This window comes from Corvus hawaiiensis, chromosome 3 (genome assembly GCF_020740725.1).
Source record: "Corvus hawaiiensis isolate bCorHaw1 chromosome 3, bCorHaw1.pri.cur, whole genome shotgun sequence".
In the NCBI taxonomy this organism is placed as follows: Eukaryota; Metazoa; Chordata; class Aves; order Passeriformes; family Corvidae; genus Corvus; species Corvus hawaiiensis.
The window spans coordinates 90,772,689-90,797,197 of NC_063215.1; the positions used below are offsets into that span (position 1 = coordinate 90,772,689).

General features: G+C 40.7%; 1 long non-coding RNA gene across 1 annotated transcript in view; it reads left to right on the forward strand.

Moving 5' to 3' along the window:
• Positions 1 to 24,509, forward strand: part of LOC125323790 — a 143,643-nt gene that overhangs the window by 32,922 nt on the left and 86,212 nt on the right. The window contains exon 3 of the long non-coding RNA XR_007202648.1: positions 20,957 to 21,432. This is a non-coding gene — a long non-coding RNA (uncharacterized LOC125323790). The remainder of the gene's footprint in view (positions 1 to 20,956; positions 21,433 to 24,509) is intronic.

Below are 24,509 nucleotides of genomic sequence, written 5' to 3' on the forward strand. Positions count from 1 at the left end.
ACAGTGTTCCCTAAAAAAAATTTTTAAAATTGTGCTCTATTGAGGGAAGATAATCAACCTTATTCACCCACAAAGGTGGCATCCCTTAGAGTAAGGATGCAGGACAAGAGATAATTCCACAAAGGCCACTGGCTCAGTGAAGCAGGCTCTGATTGTAAGAAGACAGAAAGTCATTTTAAATCATGCCAGAGGCCAGACCAGATCCTTTCTGCCCCCAGATCGAAGAAAATAGGAAGGCCTGTGCCTAACCCTGGTCCTGTTCCTGCTGTGTATTGTAGAATCTAAGTTTAGACTTTAAGAGATGAATATTTTGCAAATAGTCATCTCAGAGCTCAGACTGAATGGCTGGACAATGTTTTGTGTTTGGGAAAGAATTGTAAAACTGTCATAGTTCATCAATACTTTAGGGCATGTTAACAATGCACTTCAGTAAGACCTGCTTGGAGAGACTAAATTGGTTAGTTTCTGGTTTTCTGCAGTGGCAATCATATTGCATGTTCTAACTTTTATTTCCAAACAGTTGACATTCTTCTCTGAGTTGCCAAGATGCTTACAGAAATCCATTGGCTTAATGGTCAGGCCCTCTCCAGTTTTCACCCTGCAAAGAGAAAGGAAGTAGTCTCCATACATCTCACCATACAAGAAATTAATCTAATAGCTAAGGTGTTTGACAACAGGCTAAGGTGTTTGCCCAGAAACAGCTTTGGCTTTCTATTACAGCAAAATGTTTAAGCTTTTGTCAGTGTTCTTTACTGTCCTCAGAATTTTTTGGTCTTGAAAATAGCTAAGAATTCTTGCTACTGCTTGCTGCTCGGTGCAAGATGCCTATCCTTTATTTCACTGCAAATTGTGCTTCAGCTGTAATTTAGAGGTCCTAGGACTGGTATCTGTTTTTAATTGTAGATAGTAGTGTGGTTATTGTGCACACTGAGAAGCACATGCAAGTATGAAGCTTTCCATGGGATAGCTCTGATCATAATTTTTGTGTCAGAACACAATTTTTTTGGTGAGATTATAAAACAAACCCTCATCAGTGGAATTATTCCATGAGAAGTCTGTGGGACAATACATTCATAAAAGGGACTAAGATGGAGGTAAGACCACAGGCCATAGCTAAAACTGGCAGCATATCTCTTCACTCTTTAACTAAAGGTAAAACTTCCTCACTGCCCTCCATGGTCCTGTAGATCAGCTAGAGTTACTTCTTACACCTGTTAAGAAGTCCTTCTGGATTTCAGATCCTGAAGGACCTAGATCTTCAACACAATCAGTAATCTTTAAGGCCTTATATTGAAATCGAGGTTATTCTCTCAATAAAGTAAATAATTTGTTTGGGCTTGATTTGGTTTATTTTTTCAAAAGACAATGTGTGTATGGAGATCAGAGTCTGTCTGGGAAACCATGCCTGTAATTCCCTTTTCTTCTAGGTTTTTAAGAGAGATTATGAAATATATATCTTTATCCTCATGAGAGGGGATTTTGCAAACAGTAAACTGTTGGTAGACCAGAAATTCATGGAGGTGCTGGAAAGAGAAAGATTGTAGAGAGCTTATAAGCCACAAAGACTTCCACAAGGGGAGTGAGAGAGATAATTTATGGTGAAAGGGGGTGATACTATTTAACAGTGGGTGTCTAGGTGTCCTCTTGCAATAGAAAATTAGTGGACTGGAACTGCAGTATGGTAGTAACTTTCTTCATCCTGAAGTGAAAAATGCCAACCTAGCTGCAAAGCAACAGCATTGAGCCAGTACTGCAGATGTAAAATCTGTTTCTTCTGCATCAAACTTTACATCAAATATAACATTCCTAATTCACCTTCTAGCGGCTGTAAAAGTTCTTCCTCTTTATTAGTGTGTGTGTGAGCTGATAACCCGGACTTGCATGGGTGATAAAGTTTAATGGAAAAGAACCAGTCAAGAACATTTGCAGGATTTATGGCTGGTTCTATTTACCAAATTGAGTTTAGAAGTGGGGAATGAGGTTTTGATATACGTTTCTTCTTTTCGCTTGCTCATTTTGAGGTGAAGTCTAAGCTTGCATAATCTAAATAGTTTACAGTCATGCCAAGCTGAGGCTCATAGAGAACTGGTAAAAATGAGTACTATGATTTATTACTGGAGAGAGACATGAATATTCTCTTTCTAAATGGTTTCTAGGCTCACAGCATGGATTTTGTCTAATTCAGGCTGAATTACAAAAATGGGACTAGAACTGACTTCCTCAGTTTTGTTCTCAGATATTGAGTGCAGCCTTGCCTTGTAATCCCTTTTATACCCTTCAGTTGGCTCTAATCAGTATAAAAAATGGAGAGTGTCTTGGTGAACTGGTTCATCTCTCTGAATAACCATGCCATGCTCTGGTGATCCCAGCAGTACGCTAAGTACCTGGGAACTTCAGTCTTCCTTTAAACAGATCTTTCCTAGTATTTTCTTGCCATATCTATCCTTTGCTCCCCTGTTCTTTTGCTAATTTTTTCCCCCTTGCTTAGCAGTCTGGCAGAAATCTCTTTAATGTAACTGATATAACTGGTCAGCATTGTTTCAAGGAAGCACAGCACAAGATCATGCCAATACTTTTAAAAAGTAATGGTTCCCTTTTTCCTTGGTGGTGGCTTCCTTTTAGAGTAGTAACCCATTAAAAGAAAACATAGAATTATGGAGAGAGAAATGCATCATGTCAGATGTTCCTGGCAGTAGCTGTTGTGTATTCTAGAATAACCTCTCATGGTAAAGTCAGACTGGTCTTGCTTGGGGTATTTAAGATGGTATTGCACATAGCATCAGGGAAGACAGTTTTCAGCTCCCAAGAAACTGATAAAATGTTGTGGTAGATATTCACTTCATCCATTCTTATACCATCCTCAATTAGTTGTTTTTTTTTTTTTTTTAAAACCAGTTTATTATCGGTGAAATATTTTATAGGGCTCATAGGCCATCTGAAGGACAGAACGAGTTCTCCAGAAGTGAAGTACCAGAAGAAAACACATACAGCTCATATCACATGCTAATCCTCCTCATAAGGTGTCGTTCATCCTTACATCTGAACATGGTGAATTATGATCAGAAATTTCAGTGAAGGATGATATTGGAGAGGAAGAACTAATAGCAAGTAAATAATTCCAGAGTTTTTAAAATTATGTATAACAGAGTCAATACAGTAACAAGCAGCTGATGCTTCTCAATGAAAAAGAACAGCAGTTCCTTTTCTGTGTAGATAAGGAGTGTGATGATGAAGCAGTGCAAATAACAAAGCAATCTGCTTTTGGGACACATAAATATCCTGTGATGTTTCAATAGGCTGCAAGGCAAAAAGAGCAAAAATAGATGATACATGTAGGAGGATTTAATCAGGTGGGGAAAACCAGTGCATTCTTTCTGCCTTCCCCAGCACTGCTCATACAGTGGTGGACAGTTGACCTCCCATCTGAATGACATTCAGCCATGAATATTTCAAGGGCAAGCACTTGTCAGTGACACTTGTCATGATCCACTGAAAAACATTTGAACTGCATGGGAGAATGTCAATGAATTACAGGCTAATGGCATTACTTAGGGAAACCATTCAGCTGGTGTTTGATGATGGATATTAAATGTCTCTGAATATTCTGGCACTGAACTCTGCCTTTCTTGTGCATGAAATTCTTCTCCAGTACCAGAGGCAGAAACAGCAACATTCTGTATATTTTTATATCAGCTGCAGATTTTTTCTTTAAATCCCAGAGGATGAGTTAAATCATAGAATCATAGGGTCATAGAATCATTTAGGTTGTCAAAGATCTCTAAGATTATTGAGTCCAACCATTAACTCAGCACTGCCAGATTCACCGCTAAACCATGTCCCCAAGTGTCTCATCTATATGTCTTTTAAACACCTCCAGTGATGGGGACTCAACCACTAATCTGGGCAGCCTGTTCAAATCCTTGACAACCCTTTTGGTGAAGAATTTTTTCCTAATACCAATCTAAACTTCCCCTGGTGCATCTCAAAGCCATTTTCTCTTGTTCTATTGCTTGTAGCTTGGGAGACTGACCCCCACCTCACTACAACCTCCTTTCAGATAATAGTAGAATTTGCACAGTTTCTAGGAACTTGTATGCAGAGTCACTTGAAATCATTGCTACTTCTCATTTTTCATTCCTTTGGAGATTCTCTTCTGTAGCCCACTCCCCCAGAAGAGACTTCTGGGACATACAGCACACTGCTCTAAAACTGAAACACTGCTCCATTTACTTCTGTTACTGTAAGAACAGCACCATGCTGCATATTGGGTAGCAGGTAGCTGCTAAATTCTAGCATGAAAGTTAGTAATTTGATAGCACTGGTGTCTCTGAAGAATTACTCTGATTCACATGAGAATTGACTTAGACTAGAGTTAAGATTTTCCTTTGTGGCTTTTATCACTGGTAGACTACAAACATTCACAGATATCACAGAAACTACTACTACATTTTCCAAACTATTTATGGATTTGTTTTCCTGTTTTCACACTGAATCATCCATGCAGGTATTGCATGACCTCAAAAGATTTCCTGGAACTGATGTTAACTGGATAATCCAGTACCAAATAAAGTTATTAGCTGTTGAGTTACTTACGGTGTATGTTATATTTCTACTTTCTAAAGTGTCTCTAAATCTGTGTCATAGAAAGAAAGAGAGGCTGTGGACATTCTTGTATGGCTCTTCATCTGACTTGCCGTAGCAGATTTCTTACTATCACCTGCTCCCTTTTGCTTTCAGTTGGGTAATTGTTAACAAACTGCCACTTGCTTGAGACAACCAGAGCTTGTTTTGCAGTCAGTGGCTTGGGTCTGCAGTCAGCAGTCTGAATAACTGAAGACTCATTTCAGAGCTAGCTGAGTTTCCCCACAGCTGTACCGCCATCTGGCCTGTTTCTGTTACATCATGCTCCATGTCTCATTATTCTTTTCCTATGAGCTGTCCTTGTGTCTATTAACCATCACAACTGCTTGTTTTCCCTTGCCTGGGATTTGGTCCTCTAATCTCCTCTTCAGTTTCTTCAGAATTTATTCAGTCACAGAGTATTTTTGATCTGACTGAATGAGTATTCCCTTGCCTCAGAAAAAAATGTGACCTCTGTAATGTAGGTTCCAACCTCTGCCATGCTTTGCTTATATACCCCTTTAACCAAAGAGATTTGGGGCTATACACTCCAGGCAGGCAGTCACAGCAAGGAATTCTGGAAAGATGAGTGGCTGTATGTAAATGCTCCAGAGGGAGTGTGGGAGAGAATGGGCTGTGGGCCTCTCCTCCTTGCAGAGGGTATGACAGTATATTCAAGGTACCACACAGCAAGTTAGCTGAAAAGGAAATTGCAGAAGAAGCTGCCTGTTGGAGGACACTGATGAGACATCAGGCATCTGCGAAGAGTGACAGTTCTGGGCAAGGAAGGGAAAAATGGATTTGCTTCCTTTAGTCAGATCTCAGAGCTGAAGATAGTGGTGAGTAACAGGAACCTTCCTGCAGTTCTGCTGGGCTAGAGAGAAAAGGGAGTCTCTGCTTGTCAGGAGGAAGCCATGCTGAGGAGTGAGAGATGAGCTTCTCCTTGTTTCTCTACCACTTTGTCTTTTATCCATTCTGTAACTGATCAGGATTAGGATAACTTAATTGAGGACCCAGATTCCTGACATCAAGGTAAAAAAAAGCAGAGGGGACCCAGTAAAGTAAACTGAGAATGAGATTGAAGTTTTTTGCATTTTTCTTGATATTTTAGCATCTCCAAGGTGAATGAAATAGAGTTTGTCAATGTTAACTGGTTTATTGGCTGTCATTTTCACAAACTTATTTATCAATTTAAGAGGCTCGTGTCCCTTCCCTTGCTTGAAATGTCTCCCCCTGTCATCTGTGCCAAATGCCAGAGCAGCAGCAATGTAGGACTGAGCTCTAAGTGATGGTACAAAAGTCTGTCAGGATGACTGTGGCATGCTTGCCTTTCTTTTCTCAGAGCAAAAGTCACTTGTGCTTATAAGCAGAAAAAAAAGCTAGAGAAAACTAGACTGTTTACTGTCTCACCTCATTTTTTGAAGCTTACCTCACTTCTGAGTCCTGTCATATCACATGGACTCTTCTGCTTTGCATCCCCTTCTGTCTTCTGGGCCCTGTATCATGTTGACTAAACCTTTAAAGTGTTTCTTGTTGTTTTCAGGACTGAAGGTTTCTAGTTAGACTTGCATATAATGTTTTAAAGAAAGGACTGTTGAATACTGTCATCATCGTGTGTAAACTTGCCTAATTCTGTGCCCTTTCAAATTGATGTCAGTTGAAGTAGGCTGGTGTCTTGGGGTGACTTTGTGATGTGTATCCCCTATTGCTGCCCCACGCCCAGAAATTAATTTTGTGCCTTTCTGTGCCTTTAAACTCAGCCTGAGAGGGGCAAGGAAAATCTGAGCAAAACTTCTTCAAAGCAGTTTTTAGCTTGTTCAAGGTCACACAGAGACAGTGACTTTATTTTCAGCTGCAGCAGCAGAGTGAGAGTGGGGAAGGCACCCGGCTTGCTTTTGGCCAGTTTTTTCAGCTCCTTTTTCTTTCTCCAGAGAGAGACCGAGAGCTGAAGTTTTGTTTTCCTGGGACTTTGTTTTTTTTCCTTTTTTTTTTTCCTCTGCTGGACTGTTTCAACATCAGAATACATCGGGAGGACTTTCTACCAAGGCCTTGGCCCTGGAGGTGGGCCCACCACCCCATCCCAGCTCCAAGGAGGGAGAGAGAGATCTACGGAAGGACTCTGAATTTTCCCCCAGGTTTCTCTCAGCAGAGCAGGAGGTTTTATTATTTAGCATTATTATACTTTTCCAGTGTGTTTGATAAATAAATAGTTTTTATCTCTCTCACTTTCCTTCGAGGAAAAAGTTTCTTTTTTCCCGAAGCTGGTGCGGGAGGGGTGGTTTGTGGCCTGCCTTCTCTCAGAGGATATATTTCTAAATTTGGCCAAACTGGCACAGCTGGTGGATGTTGTCTGAAGATCTCTTTATTTAGCAGGTGCAGGAAACCTGGACAAGCACTTCCATAAGAAAAGATGAGAGGAGAAGGAGATAGAAAACGGTGAAGAAGCTTGAATCTTAGACTATAACAACAGGCCTGCAGCAAACCCTGAAATGCTGTCACCATTAGATAGACATCCATCATCTATCTTTGAGAGTTTCACAATGTGTTTCTAAGGTATTGATTCCTTTATGCCATTTCTCTCCTCCCTGTGAACTGAAAAGCTAAGCACAAATGTACTTTTGAAATATCTGGTTATTCTCCATTTCTTATGAACAGTTTTAATCAAGACGACTGAGAACATCAAAAGAAAAGAAGATGATCTGTGCTTCTTTTGTAGCATATGAAGTGAAACAGACTTTAGGAACTGAACAAAAAGGAATAATTATGAGAACTGTTCTTCAAAGGAACTGAGACAGGAAAATATCTGACAGGCAGGCAGTTTTCTTTTGTAATAGACATGGGGCAAAAAGAAATACTGGAAGAGCATGAGTCTACACTGCTAAGTACACAGAAGTGATAGAAAGAACTGACGAGGGTGCTCAAACTACTCAAAGCTTGTTGTTTTTCACAGGGAAAACTATAAATCTTGGGCTTTGGCAGATGTAGTCATTGTTGGATAACTTCATGGATCTCCAAAAGAAATTAAACATTAAAAAGAAGAACAAAATTAGTGTCAAAGCTATTTCAGAAGAGCAGATGAAAGTACTCAGTAGCACCATCACAATGTGCATAGAATAGAAATGTGAATACAACCAGCAATCGGACTCACCATGAAGAAACTTAGGAACTATAGCATTCAACAGTAGCTCAATGGAATTCAGAAGTTGCACATCAGTATCCTGACCTTCAAGATAACCATCTGAAAATGCTAAGTGGAGGAATAGACTTTTCTGTGTTTCTTCATAGACAGCTTTTTGCTCTCCTCATAGGATTCACGTTTGCTGGAGCTGTGGGTTTCAAGCTGTGACATTCTTCGCAAAACTGAAATGTAGAATTGGGATTTATTTGAATCCTTCATCTGATTTGGAATAGAGATACCAATTATATGTTCACATGTCTCCAAGTGAACAGTCTAATTGCTGTGCTGGTAGATGTTAGGATTGTCAAAGTGGAAGGCAGCTTTTATGGTTCTATTTTGTGCAAAGTAGACAAACACATAATAGGCCCATGTCCACAGGAATTAGAGTTTTGATGCCCTGTCAAGCAAGGGGGGATGAGGACCTGAGGATGTAATGGTATAAGGCCTTGAACAGTCTGTGTCAGGTGATCACTTTGCTGCAATAACTTCCTTAGGACGTAGGTAAAAAACTGAAGTCATTCATGAAGTGAATTATTCTCAGCAGTCTGAATATATTTTTTAGTTGTTTTATTTTTTCTTCTAAACCTTTAGCCCTCCTTCTTCAGGGCAGAACTCATCATATGTTCATCATATTTTAATAATCTACCTCATCTACTTGAGCTTTCCAAGGAGTGTTTTGGCTTTGTCTGTGAATATGTTTGCACTATTGGCATATTTCATGATCTAATTTAAAACAGGTTAAGATGATTCTGAAGAGTAATTTCTGAAGGAAGGAGGTGTTAGCAAAATGCAGAAGCATTTCACAACTGAGCTGGGGATGATACTTCCTTCTGTGTCTGGCCCAGCCTTCCTTTTCCCATCCTTGCTTACTGGTTTATGGGCTGACTATTGACATAATTTCTCCATTTCCTCCTCAAACACCTTTTGCATTTAGGGGTTTTGGTTTTTTGTTTCTGAATCCCACCACATCCTCCATAATATTCTGTAAACTTCATGCTTCAAAGATGTTCTAAGTCTTTCAGATTGTTTGGCAGCAAAAGCTCTTTAATCAGCTTTGACAAATGTTCATTTAGATGTATTTTTCCATATATTATCCTAATGGGATACCTACAGGAAAATCCAATGACCTATTCACATTGCTTTTCCCCTTTTTGGAAAATATCAGACTGTACAGATAAGGCTGAAAGGCTCTGACACTGTTCACAGCAATGAGCTTATTTGAGCTAATAGAGAATCCATCATCTCTTCTTAAGAGTTGGCACAGGTTCCTTTCTCTTTTATAGATATTTTCTTTTGAGCATCATTTCTTTTCTCTTTCACCTTCCTTCAGATATTGGGTGTGAAACAGCCATAACTCTGCTTCAAAATCTCTTCCTTCTATTTTCTTTTTTTGTTTCCTCTTACAACTGCTAGCAGAGAACCTGATGGTCATACACAGTAGCTATTATATATCATTTTGCTGGTATGTATTGACTTGAAACCTTTAACCTCATCTCTAATTTCTGAAAGCTCAAGCATAATGCTAACACATCATATGTCTATGATCTAAACAGGCATTTATCACCAAAATGGTGCTAAAATCAAGAGCTGTTATGGGTGCAAAAGATTTATTCTCATTCCCAGTTAGTTGATTTCTGGAGAATACCATGGTTTACACAAAAAAAAGCATGTATTGTTGATGGCTCCAATACTACTGATAAAAACCATTTTTATAATATTTTCAGAATAGTCTTTAGGTTTTTTGATTTTCACAAAAACATAAATGTACTTTCTTCTTCCGCTTTCTCCATGGCAGGTGATTAAAAAAAGCCATGAGATTTTAAAATCTGGCTCATGAAACACCGAGTTTCTGGGTATGTTTTACTCCTTCCATGAGAGAAAAGGCATGTACACAGAAAAAGAAACCCCTCTTTTATAACCTACTCTATTCTTCACTCTTACAAATTGTCTTCTCAGTGCAATTTGTGAACTTGCACCATCAAATCAAATTTCATACTTCTCTCCTTCTCATCACACACCAGCAACCCACATCCTCCCACATCCTGAGCCAGAAGTTCAGCTCCCAGCACAGCCTGAGTTCCTCCACAAGCACTGCAAATGAAGCAGCCAGTCAGCATGGAGCCACTGGCACACACAGAAACAAGCTGGTATTAATTGGTGGGCTGAAGGTAACTCCCTTCGTAGAGTGATGGCTAATGTTCAGATCAGCTCAATGCTTCCCCACACAAGGAGTTGGAAATTGTTTTTTCCAGCTGGAAGTGGCTCTGAGCCTGTGATCACAAGGACTGTTTGGTCCCTCTGGGCGCCTGCACCAGTCCTGGACTGTTCTCACTGTGAAGTTTTGCTAGAATTTACCAGAATTTCCCTGGATGTGACTTGTGCTCCTTGCCTTCCAGCCTTTTCCAGTGTGTCTCTGAGAAGGATCTGGCTTGGTCTTTTCTACCACCACCCATTTGGTAGTTAATATAGCAGGTAGATACCTGCACAGACATTTCTCCTGTAGGCTGAACAAACACAGATCTCTAATTCATGTATTGCAGTTCTCGAGTCATGTTAGGATACCTCCATCGACCTCCTTCTGTTTGACAGTGTCTTTGTGTGCACTGGGGAGCTCAGACTGGGTACAGTACTCTGGATGTCATCTCAAAAGTCCTGAACAGAGAGAATAAGCACCTCCCTTGACCTTCTGTCTACACTTTCACTAGTGCAGCCTAGTACGCCATTGACCGTCCTCCCCCCAGGCGTACTGCTGACTCATAATCAGCTTCTCTGCAAACACAAGTTGCAACACGAGTTTGTGGCAGGGCTGCAGCAGATGTTCTCTGCTCTCTCACCACGACTGTTTATTTCTGGGTTTCCTTTTCATGATCTAGATGAGATACTGCTCCTTTAGCTTCCCCACTGGTGGTGGGGCAAGGGGGGATAAATTGTGTCCAAGAGTAAGTTAGTGATGCTGTTGCTTGTTTCTGGATACTGATAATATATTGTGTGGCCATCTAGTCAATATAGGCTATAATTAGGCACACACACCAGAGCACCAGAACTTTTCAATGTAGAGTGCTTTTGCAGCAAGCCCAGTAATGGAGGAAAGTCTCCTATAGGCTGTTCCTGTCCAGTTACATATCCATATCTACTCCAAAGTGCCTAATTGCTATTTAATTGGAAACACAGATCATGACAGTATTCAGTATCAGTGTGTGTTCCATCTCCCAACACGACAACTGTTTATAACTGTATTGGTGATGGACACTTCCCTGAAGTTTGTTATGTCTTTGTCCATACAGCCTAGTCACTTCATGCTGCTACATCTGGCTGTGCAAACCCATTTGTCATTCCTGGACTCACTCCAGAATGGTTTGCCAAGCTTTACAGACTGATGCATTTTCTTTGCTGTTATTATGTTGCCACAGTAGTTTATCTGGCAGCAGGAATGACAACTGCAGCAGGTCACTTTAGGGTCATACAGCACTCTTCTTCCTCATTATATAAGGCTGTCATTGCTTATAAGTATTGTCTTTTAAACTGGGTGTAAAGGAGGCTTGACTGTGTTGGGTAGTCAGCACCATTTCTTGGCTTATGCTGTGTAGGTTTTGTTACAACATTCCTTTCTGCGCTGTCCCACAATTGCACGATACCACCATTTAAAGAGATGGCTGCCTGTGGCAGCAGTAGAGATGCTGAGGAATGGGGCCAGGTGCTTACCAGGTAGAGACCTCCCAGTTAGTATTAGAAGAACATCTGTTAGTTGCCTCAAAGAACTATTGAAGGGGAAGCTCTGTGATCTGCTTCTTGAAAAAGGGAGATGCTTAGGAAGTTTCTCTAGAGATTGTGGCTGACAGAAAATATGTAAGGAAACAGGAGGCTGATAGCCTCAATGATAAAGACGAGTTGTGCTGGTAGGAATTATACTAAGGAGTAAATATGAAGATCTAGAGCCATCTGGAAAGGCTGGGTGGATAAGCTTGTGTTGCTTGTTAAATTTTTCAGTAAATGAAAATCTCCAAAAGGCAGATGTTCTCTAGGACTTTTCTAACTTGCCAGGAGAATGAGGCAAGTAAAGAGAGCTGTGAGACATGATGTTAGCAGGGTTACAGTCTGCCAAGGGGATGCGTGCCACGGGATGGTGCAGGGCTGGCTTCCTCTCCATGCAATACACACAAATGCAGACTGAAGACAGAGACTGCCTTTCACATCGAGAGTGTCTATGTTCAGTTAATATTTCATTGATCTTTTGCTCCTCTCTGAGTCATCTATTGTTCTTTGTTTCTGGGTCTTCTCCATGAGGGAGTTGAGTCTTGGTGATATTAATTTTCTTTGTTTTTTGGGAGCAAGTGCCATTTAAAGCTATTTGCTAGCTTGCTTTCTTTATTCAGTCCAAGTATTGGACTTGTTTCTTCTTTTGTGTCTTTGTCCTACATGGGTTTTCATGCCTTCTTTTTTTGCCTTGCTTCTCTAAAATGCCAAGCATCATCTCCCAAATTGCTCTTTATATGTGTGTCCTGAATTATCAACTTCCACCCAGTGGACTGAGAAGTACTGTTGTGCTTCCATTGCTCTTATTGGAATTCTGCTTTGTTTTCAAAAAAATAAATCAGCTAGATAAATAAGTAATGTGCTCCATTTACAGAAGGAGAGCTGTGCCAGGAACAATTTGGCTTTTAACTGAATAATCTGACTTGGTTTATATGGTAATGTTCTGGTAGAAGAGACATATGTGTATCAAAACAGACATATTAGTGTCCAGTAAAGTTAGTCAAAAAGAGGAAGGCACCACCCCAAAAGCTTATAGAAATGTCAGATGTGTATATAAATATATATTTGAAAAAAGAGAAGAAATGGAGAATGTTCACAGTATTTCGTATCCAAATATAAAGGCATGCTGTAGTCTTGATATCTTGGTAAGTGATTTTTTTTCTCTTTAAAGTAATAACTATTTTTTTTGGAGAAGAATTGCTGATAACTGAGAAACACATCTCAAATGTTAATGTCATCCTGAGACAGTTCTGACCACGTAGTATGAGCTGGAGCATGCTGAGTAACTAGGCTGACATTTAATGTGAGTCGTATTAGTGTGGGGGTACTTCCAAGTACAGCTGTCATCGTGAGCCAGTTCCCAGAGTAGGAGGATAATAAGAGCAGGTATCCAAATAAATCCTGGTGTCAGCTCTGTGACGGTGTCTCAGGCTTGAGCAGGGTCCAATTGGTAACAGCATGAGTGGTACCGCTCTGCTCTCAGAATGCTGGAGATGGCTTCTCAAGTAGCTACATTGTGTATGCTAAGTTTTCTAAACACTAATTTTAGTGAATTATTTCATCTGAACATAGATATCCTGAATATTAAAAAAAAAGAGATTTGCCAGCTTCTATGTCTATAACGAATGCAATAAGCTTTGGTTCTAGAGAGAAAAGCAGAAAGTACCTCAAATGTGAAGCATCCCCCAACCAACATTTACACAGGAAGAAATGACATTTTGTCAGTTGTCATTCTCTGAAGGGATCCTGTATTCCAACACAGCTGCAGGCAGCTGCGAAACTCTTGTAGGTGTAAACAATGGGAGAAATAATTTCTGTAGTGTTGGCCCACAGCCAACAGAAGAAAGGATGTGTTCATCTTTCAGGATTGGCCTTTTCTTAGCTCAGACTCTTTCAGTGATCCAGAAGCTAAACAAAACTTTGGACTTAGAACATGGAGCAATACACTTGGAAGCAAAAATTTCATTAATGCTTCAGTGATACATAGACTGACTGCAGTGAAACCAGCAGCAAATGTAGCTCAGGTTTTGCAAATAATTTTATGGTTTTTTCAGAGGTAATTTCTAATATTACCTTGAATAACTGCAGAATTTAGTATAAAATTTCAGGAAGAACAAACTGATGAGGCTTTTGACCTGGCTGTTGACACATGTTGGCTTTCTTTGCTTTCTCAGAGGAGTCAGACACAACAAGCACAGCCTTCTACTCTCATCTTTCAACTCTCTTTCAAGCTTAAACAGCTTGACAGCATTGTTTCAATACCTGCCGTGGGAGAAGCCACGCTGCACCTTTTCACCAAAGTGAGTGGGGCTGGTCCCAGGCTTCAAATAAGCTTTTCTGAAGAGTAGTTAGAATTTTAATGAGTACAGAGTAAAGTGTGAGATTAAGGAAGCTCCAAAATACACACGTAATAAAAAAATTCTGTCATTCCATTAGCTACTGATATAAGAAGTTACCTGGATTTGGGTATGTCATTATTTTTGGGGTAAAAGAACACTGCTTTAGCTATAGTGCCTCAGAATTGTTGTGAAAAATTCTAGGTGAAATTCTCAGATGATGAAAACCAGCAGAATATCGTGGAAGAAAATGAGGTTTGCTAAACTAGTCTAGATGATAGTCTGATCCCTGAAGGGTTTTAATATCTTAATAAATTACTAAAACACCAATATCATTTAACCAAACCATCACTCAGAAAATTAATTTTCCCTAATGGGTCACAGTATTATATGTATTTCCTGTTCTGTCCTTCATGACATACAAACACTTTAAAATAATCATATATGTAGATATGTAAGTAGGTTTGTATATGGTAATTAGATTTTACAGGTAAATAGTTTTGCACTGTTTGTACAAAATTGAAGAGCTCTTTTCTTGATGCGCAAAGAAAGACAACCATGATAAATCAGCTCATGAAAGTGAAGTATCCCAGTGCTGGCAAAGGAACAGATCCTGAGTTCATTAGATAAGATGTAGAAAAAACAAAAGAATGTGTTTCATGGTAAAATTAGATTACTCTCTCAGTACACTTTAAGTAGTATTGTCTTTGTTATCTAGTATGTACAGCCAGGGTGTACATACATACGTTTGTCCTTATCTTCAGGAAATTCAAATGTATATTCCGAGTGGTCATCAAAATTCACTAAAAGGAACAGTGAAGCAGAGTAGGTTAGGATAGTTTTCAAAAGTTCATGGAGATTGATCAAAAACTACATAGAGAAAGCATCTTAGCCTTTAAAGGGTTTGGGAATGTTGGTTATTGCCATTTTCTGGCCTTTATATTTGATGAGGGTTATGTGTATTTCAGTTTTACTGAAATATGTACTGTGTTCTTGCATGTAAATTTTGCTTGACCAAAAGAAGAAGAACTTGGCGTTTGTCTGGAATTTCTAAATGTTTGGCATCCTGGAAGTCCTGTTGCTGTTGCCAGTATACATAGATTGACTGTCCAGTGAATGCAGTGTGATCCCAACATGGGAATGATTGTGCATGTAGTTATTGTATCTACTCAGCATTTTCCTCTGCACACAGTTCTTTCTGGAATTAATGCCTCTGTGCATCAGGAACTTTATGTCTGCTTTTAAAAAGCAATGCACATAGGAGAATTGTGATGCTTGTTTCCTTTCTAAGAGGAATTTTATTTTATCTACTGCTGCAGTTGGAAGGAGAAAATATGAGCAAAGAAGGATGGTTGTACAGGTAAGGTGTAAGACTAAAGATTAGGCTTGGGTATGTCATTTGTTTTAGCCAGTGACTCAATTCCCCATATGGAAAGAGGAGATAACTCCCCTTACCATACCATTAATTAATATAATTGATTAATTTGTTAACCACAAATGAACCCAACTGCATAAAAATCTATAGCAATAGTGTGTGTCCTGCAGAGCAGGTAATCATTTATTTCCTAAGAGGTGCTTGAGGAAGACTACCTGGCTACTTTAACAGCCTAAAAGCTGCAGTCTAAGGAAATACTTTGCCAGCCCTATCCCATTTTTCCAAATAACAGCATTTTGATCCAGTGTATTGGAAGGTTGCCTAAGCTGAGTGGACTGAAACAGCTGGTGTCTACATGCAACACCATTTGCTGACTTGCCCATTTATTAATATTATGTAGGAATTTTTCAGTGCCTGACTACCAAAAATTCAACTCCTGGAATTCCTTTGGAATTCTTTGCACCTACTCACAATCTCTTATTACTGACATCCTACTCTAAATTTGGCCTTCAGCATAGATGCTCATATGAGATGCACTAGGCTTTACAGAGAAATTATCTTCAGATATTGAAATATGTAGTGAAGAGACACTTCCTACTCAGGCATGAACATCTCTGACTCCCTTAACATATGCAGTAATCCCAGCTGTTATGTACCTTACTGTGTCCTTGCAACTATGGAAAACTTATATAAAAAAGGAAATGAAAGTAAAAATTGATAATAACTGCAGCAAAAATTAAGGCAACAGTATATTGTCCTACTATGTGTTAGTTTCAGCTCTGCTGGCAAAGTGACAGCAATCTTGGAGAGAGAAAAGGAAAGCAAAACAGCGCAATAGAGACCATAATTTGAAAATGGGAGTTGCAGCTTCCTCTTCTTTGGGTGCAAGGAAAAATTACATTAGCTTCTTCTCTGGTTTGTATATGAAGACATATTTTAAGACAGTAAATCAATGACAAGAGCATGTTTGAAACTGAAAGGTCTTGGGTACATGGAGAATGAGTGATTTTGTAAGTACCTATTTACTGTAGGAGGTTTACTGTTATGTCTGCCAAACAGTATCCTATGCCTCCCACTTGCCAGTTAAGTCATTCCGCAAAACCAAATTGATTTCCTGACTGCATTACAAGGTTTGATCCCTGGACAGAGATGAAAATCTTTTTTGCTGTTCTTGAAGATTTATGGGGAAAGAAATTCATGAGGATGTCTTGAGACTTGCTGAACAAATATGTAATTAGAAAGCATTTAAGGCATTATGATATGTGCATTCTCCATAAGGAATTCAGGGAAGCTAACTAATAAAAGCAAAGAGACTGCCACAGCTCTATTTCAGTGTCTTCTTAGAAAATACACATATGGCAAGCATAAGGTAAATATGCAAATACACATGTATCCTCTATCCCTTCTTGCTCTTTTACTGATTATTCAATAACTAGAACCTGTGTTTAACTATGTAATTTGATCATTGGCAGCAAAAGCAATTAAAAACTAATATATTCAGCTAGAACTAATGATGGAATTCTAGAGAACTGTGTATCATTCTGTCTTCAGTGTGCTTTGGGATTTGGAAAATCTGTAAACTGACAAAACACTTGATAAATGATTCAACAGGAAGTGGTCTCAGTAACTCCATTAGTCTTTCTTATCTTCACTGTATCTGTCATCCAGCTCTCCACACATCACCTACCGAGCAAATATGCTTGCTTTGCCCTAGCATATGTGATAGATGAACAGGGCAAAAAGCAACGGAGGTCCTGTGTTTATTTATATGTTATAATCTGGAATTGATAGATCCTTTTCTGGAAGGTTCTTTATATAGAGTAATAACAATAGAAGAACTTTGTCTCCCTATGCCTGAATAACAAAGAAGAAAGTCTTTTGTAAGATTGTTAAAGGCCTCATGTTACCTTACTACAGGGACATCTTTTACTGTATCACAAAGTCACAGTGAACTTGTGACCAGTCTCTGCAAGGAATTCCAGTTCATAGCTGGCAAACTGAAATGCTGGCATGTCTACAATAGGGAATAGGGAAGAGTGCAGTGATTCCTGGGCTAACTATATCTATGAGATTCAGGCCAACACCTTGATGAGAAACTATTCAGGAACACTGAAATGGGGATAGCCATTTTCATGTTGCTTTATCTGATCCAATAAACCTGCCTCCCAGAAAAAGCTAACTTGCTTGTGCACAAGGACATTCTGGGAGCACACAAATTCTGGCAGAAAGCTTCACCACAACATATATATTCACCACAACATATTTATAAGGGAGAAAACAGTGACTGAGTAGGACAGTCTGTGACAGAGGTGGTAAACTCTGTCTCCCTCGAGGAGCCTGGATTCTGCCCCAGGGTCAAGACAGAAATGTGACAGAACATGACCTTGCCAACAACAAGCATTAGTTTGTTGTGGCAACACACCAGTCATGAAGTCAGCCAAGGGCAGAATCTCTGTGGCGGTTGTGTCCTGGCCCTTGAACTGGGACAGCTGGTTTCACATTTTCTGTATGGAAAAGTTGTGAAGAAGAGTCTGTTGCCTGCTGCCTACCCTGTCATTGCACATCAGTTAGCCATGACAGTAACTTGCTTTACTTTCTTTCTCTTCTGCTCCTCTTCCTCAAACTCAATAACAATTTGATTGACTTATTTACCCAAATCTTTTCTCAGATATGAAATCTATGTCTTATACCCACTTCTATGAATTGCAGCAAGTACTACAAACCTGGAAACAAGGGGTTTGACTTTCAGTTCACATGCTGAAATGTCAGTCTGGTTCTAGTCAGTTAAAAGGATAGGACTGGCTTCTAGCTAATGACTAGATATAGCCTACAAGTTGTGCTCTGACTATACTGGAGGCAGTAAGAAACCTAAGGTAGATTTCCATGAAAGATTTCCTTGTTTGAGCTACAGAAGGATATCGATTATATTACATTTTAAAGAAGTGTGGTTCACTGTTCTTACTTCCTGGTGGCCCCTAGCCAACTCCACAGGGAGTGCTGTATAAGTACACAGTGATTTTTGACAAATTCTCTCTTCAAAAGCCTACAGGTGAGATTTTTGGAAGATTTGCCTACAGGCCCATATTCAGTGATCAATTTTTACATTCATATCTAGGCAAGGAACGTGATGAACATAAATGAGAATTAAGCCCCTAGCCACTATGCTATAGGCTCCAGTATGCCTTACAAGTATGTGCCTACTTTACTCTCAGTCACTCCTTTCCTTAACCTACATCTTTGTCAGCACATAGATATCCCCATTCTGTTCCAGAACATCCTTGAAGATGCTTTAGCATTATTACAAAAATAAGAAAAAACGTTCTTAAAAAAGGCAGCTCTCTTTGCCCTTCTTTTTCAGCTTTTTAATTATTTTTTTTCCTCACTACACCAATTATACATGGAGGATTTCAGCTATTATACACACAGTAGCCTAATTATGGAAAATGACCTAATTTCCTCAAGAAAACTGTGACTGAGTGACATCATTTGACTTCATGCTGTCTCACTAACATATTTGGCATCATGCAAGGGCATTCATCTATCCAATAAAGTTATGCACAATAAGAAATCATTTTGGAATGTGTTCTATTTTATCTCCTTAGATTAACACAATGACTTGGGCTTACCTTTAAAAAAATTATCACAGAGAGATCTCAGAGCTGAGTTTACTACCCTGAAAAGAGGTGCTCAGGAGAATTTAACATTCTGCTGTGTGTTCACTCCCTTGTGCTGGGCAGGCACCTTGCATTGCATCAGGGCTGTCTGTGCCGCGGGACAGAAGCACTGTCCTCTGCTGTGCCACCCTCTGCAGTTATGGTGTCTATCACCAACAGACCAGCAAGTACTGGGAGTGCATGCATTCTCTGTAGCTGAAGTATTGTGATTTCTGAGGTTTCCATACTGATAAGGGAAGATATCAAATACAGCCCAAATAAAAGGTATTTTGTCTAGTGAGAATATGACTGGACCCTTTTCATACAGCTGTAGTCATTCAGTAGAGGACATTTCCAGCTGAGAAAAGGTAAGGAGTCATCTACCATATGGTATGTCAGGTTAAAGTAAGTACAATCTTAGCAACCTTCCAGCGTTGTTAGGATCAGAGCATAATTCATCTATATATCCTCATATACATGCCTTACTGTCTTTTATTTAAATAAGCCTTGTCTCAGTCTTCATTTTCTTTGTATTGTGTTTCGACCAGGAAAACCACTTGAGGCCCCCTCACCGCTTTAGTATTTCTGTGGGAGGCAGTGATTTCACTTTATTTTTTTAATTACTTAAAAGCAAGACCTGAAAATAAGCTGCTTTCAAATCTGTGTTCTTCTTGCACTGAAATCATTAGAATGTCACCCAGACAACTGGGTGGCAAAGCTGGTCCTTCTGCTGAATCTGACAACATTTCCTGTATATAACCTGTATAGAAATATGATTTATAACACCATGAGCAAATTCGAATACTTCTTTTCATTGCTGGTAACTCCTGGGTTTTCATCAACAGGAGAGATGATATCCATCTACATCTAATATAATTCAAATACACAGTCACAGATGTGAGACTGCTGAAAGTTTCAGAATAGAGAGTTTGAACAAAAGCATTATTTTTAACACTCATTCAATGCTAACTTATGGGGAGGGGAAGAATGAATCTCTTGCATTTTAATTACTGCACACAGGAGGTAACGCTAAATAGTCTCAAATATATCCCCAAATCATAAAATCAAGGAGCAAAATAGGTTAGCCTTTCCCTGATAGGTTCTCTCTGAGCCATGGTGGGTACCTATGCTATACTTCCAAAGTTATTCCCATAATGATGAGAGCTAGATTATTTTTTTTAAGTGGCAATTTCTGTGTAGCTGCCTAGCTTCTGGAACCTGCAGCTCAAAAAGCTGTTGAAAATAATTGCTGATAAAGTCACGAGAAGTAGCAATACAGCAAAGGACAGAAAAATCCAAGATCCTCCCTAACTGCTTCAGGCCCTTCTGAGCTGTAATCAGTTCTTGCCCCAGTGGGCTGACAAACACCCCCTCTGAGTTGCCTGACCATACCCTGTGCCCTTATTTTACAACAGTAGGCACACTCATCACCAAGTGTATGTTTCATGTGAAACCACAGGAAATGGTGGTTTCAGCTATTTTAAGCCTAAACGTGGGCAGTATTTTACAGCTGGTTTGATTTCAAGAGAACCACAGCAGTTAAAAAATACTTCTTAACCTTCAGGGCTGTACCTAAAATTTCATAAGCCACATGAAGAGCCCCAAATTAATGAATAATAATTCCCACATTTTTGGCAGCTGATTTGTGATTTATTAGTACCCAAGTTGGGAACTACTGACCTTGGCAAAACAGTTTGTTAATTCAGTCAAGGCTACATTTCACGCCTTTTATTTGGCATTCTCCCATAGGCTGCAGCAAATCAAAGGGCAAATTTGGAAGCAAAAGGAAGGCACTGACTCACGAGTTGACTGAAACTTGTTTCGAATTTAGCAACTTCGTTCTGGGGCCCTCTAGCCAGAAATGTCTCTAAACTCAAAGCTGGAGGGGGCTTTAGAAGGCTTTAGGGTTTGCTGCCAGAAGTTTGCACAGTGAATTGGTGACTTCAGAGCTCGGACGGATGTTTGGACCCCAAGGTGAGCTCCTACCTCTCACAGGCTTAACAAACCTGATCAAAACCTTCCTGTTTTTTTAATTCTGCAGTGGAAGGCTAAGGAAAGGGGACGAGGACAAGGGCAGTGCAGCAGCAAGGAAGATCGTTCCAGGAGATCGCCCGCAGTGCTCAGTCCCAGCGCGGCAGAGCTCGGCTGGCCGGGCGAGCCCCGGCTGACGGCGGCCGGTGCGCCAGCCGGAGCCTTGGCTCCCGCCGTGCCAGCAAAGCGCAGCCACAGGAGCCGGGAAGGCGGGACAACACAGCGATCCAACTATCCAGCGATCCAGCGATCCAGCGATCCAGCAGCTCCCGTGCTTTGCCAGCGAGCCCCGGGTGCTCCGGGACTGCCCCACAACAGGCGTGGCGGGAGCCCCGCCCTGGCAGCGCGGAGCGGGGCAGGGCAGGGCGGGCTGTGACTCTCAGGGCCTGGCTGAGAGCGTCGGGAGTGGCCGTCGGAGGGAAAGCGCGGGCTGGCCCTGAGAGCGAGGCGCAAAGAAACTTTGGAGACCTTCAGTACTACGCAAGGGTGAGTGATTCCAGCTCTTCTGTAAGAGGAAGGAGGATGCTGTGGGTGGATTTTCATGTTCTGAAGAGTGTAATGTTAATTTCACTTATTTTCACCAATGCAATCCCAGAAGTGTTGCTCAGATAGAAAACCTGTACTAATTTGCTAAGAGTGATTTGCAAGTTGCTGTTATGAGGAGTGGGGTGAGATAGGATGAGAAAAAACTGTTTCTGCCAAGCTGCAGCAGTGTCCCAGGTGCTCAGCAGTGCCTGGGTGCTCAGGTGTGTGTGCTCCTTGTTACCCAGAGCATGGTAGGAACAGGTGAGGAAGGAGGGTGTCAGTAAAGGCAGGTGGTAGGACTCCTGCCCCGCTGGTTTTATGGAGCAATTTGTCTGTGGCAGAGTTTGGTGCAATTCTGCTAGTTGAATAAAGAGTTGCTGTTGGTCTCGATTGGATGCTTTTGCTCCAAGTCCATTTGGGACTGGCTTAAAGGCCAGTGCAACACTTGTTGGTAGTCATAAGTAGCCAGCTTCTAGCTGTAATGGATGTACTCTGGGTTTGGGGGGAGTGGGGAGAAGAGGCTTTCAGGTCTTCTGAGACTACTTTTTAGATTAACATAAGCTGCTGCTGGAGAAAAATATTTTAGGTCCTGCCTGCTGCCTTCAGCTATAGAATCTTCTTTGTAGGTCTTACAGAATGAGGTAGGTTCCCATTTGCATTACGGTCCTGAGGATGACTCTCCAAAGTACAATATTAAGGTGTAAAAAGTGTGGGTTTGTGTATGCAGGTGGCTTCCTCTTGGTGGTGGGAACTGAGGCCTGACTGGGTAAGTGTTTGAACCTGGGATGCCATGGATCACAGCCTTGTCTGGACTCAGACTCCTTCAAAGAGCCTCACACCTTAAATCCTAGTGCTCTCTGTCACCTTCCATTTTCTTTCCCGAGATCCATTTAACCTAAATTACAGCAAGGTTCTTGAATTATCCTTTTGTGTGTGCTTGGTTGTATAAGGGCTGGCTTTGACATGTTGTTGCATGTTTAAAATCAAGATACTACCCTTCTGCAGAAATGCACCATGTCTGCATAAACACTTGTGTTCTTGGCTTTTCCCTAAAAAATAAGGTGTCTGTAGTGCTGTGGTTCGGGTAATTAACTCTGCACTTCTGGGATTCCCCACTTGTTTGAAGCACACTTAGCACTTCATGGAGTCAAATCCTTTAAAGTGACCTGAAATACTCAACTTTGGATGTGTGTTATTGAAATGGGGATTTGGCTTCTTAAAAGCCATGATATCCTGAGATATGTTCTTACTTTATTGCTGCACAGAGAATTCCAAAATTCTGCCTTGATGCTTTTGTCCAAGGACCTTACCATGTAGATGATCAGACTAGCACTGAGGCTAGCTTTCACTGAAACCAGTGAAAATCATTCTGTTAACCTCAGTGGTAGCTACCTTACCTCCTCTGGCTTGTAAAAGCACTCGAGAGGATTATCACTGTAGAGGCCAATGGCGTATTGTAGCTGTAAAAGTCTCATTTCAGACACCAAACTTTTCGGGTCTGCACACTGGGCACCACCTTAGATAAAAGTGGTGTTTCCCATGGTGCTGTTCTGTTGCAGCAAAGGTGGAGTTGGTTGCGGCAAAGGAGTATTTGTTTGTTTGAAGGATTTTTTAGTATCTCAGTGAGAGAAACAAGAAAATAGGTCCTTGTTTGTTTTCTTATGCAGCCTTGAAATCACACTCTTTAAAGAAGTTCAATTTTCATTAAGATATCTCCCCCCTGCATTTTTTTTTTTTTTTTTTTTTTTGCATTCTGCACCTGAAAGTTTCACTGCTGTCTGAAACTCCTGATACCCACATAGGTCTGCCTTACTGGAGAAGACATATGAGTGTGTGACTTTTCTCACCATTTTATTGAAATTAATGAGATGAGACTTCATTGAAGTCAGTCACCAGCATGAACAAAGATGTGAATGCGTTAGGGAGCGAGATAGAGAAAAACTACAAGATGCATCTCTGAGATGATGAGGGTGATTCTGGTTGAAGGAACAAGATTCACGGGACTCTAGTTTCTCTGACTGGTGAACCTGTCTGTGGCTTTGCCACCTGCAGGGCAAGAGCAGATGAATCTCACAGGTGCTAAGTGTGATGGTGTGCAGCCGGACTAAGGGCTTTAGCAGGACGTTCATAGACATTAATCAGGATCTTGTTACTTAAATAATTTGAAGTAGTGCCATGCTCACAGCTGTTCCTCCATCCCTAGTTTGGTAAGCACTTCTCCAGTGCTCCTGAGGGCAGCCTGTGTCTGTCCCCAGTGCACTGCTGTTCTGCATGGCTCCGACACAAGCACCACCACCCCTGGTGCTCAGAGCTCTGGGTGCTGCTTCCTGCATGTCAGCTGGTGGCTCTGCCTTTCAACACTGGTGTCAGTAGAGGTAAATGGCTTATACAACTTGGGTTATTTCCAACCAGGAAATAATATTTTTATCTTCTGAGTGTAATCACCCAAAATGTGGTGTCTCCCCAGGGCCTGGAGACCACCACCAGGCAGTTGGTGCTTTGGCTGGAAGTATCAGTATTAAAAGGAGGGGTCTAAAGCTTTGGAGGTGTTTGAAGTGGTGGAAATTAGTGGAAAGGTTTGCATTTTTCTGGAAGCCAGTCTGTTCACTGGCAAGAAAGAAGATTCTGGACTGTATTTGGGGGCTGACATGGCTTTGAAGAAAAGTAGAGAAGGCTCTGGTCTGGTGTAGTTTTCTCTCCCCAGTTGTTCAGGTAGTCAAGCCTGTGCTCAGAAGGAAAAATGGACAGCAGGGCTGGCACAGTCTAGCTAGCTCCTAGTGACTTGAAACCAACCAGACAAAGAAGCCTCAGAAACCTTTGTCTTTGAGGGGAAGTGTTACATAAATTGCAAATTTTTAACTAATCATTTTTGCTCTGCTGGTATTTGATCTTGCAGAATCTGTGTGATTGTATCTCACCATGACCTTGCTGCCAGTGACCTTGGAAGCAAAGTGAGTTGGCTTCTATAAAATTGAGTGTGTGTTTAAAGATGAGCAGTATTTATGAGCCATTTTTGTTGAACAAAACCCGTGTGTGGA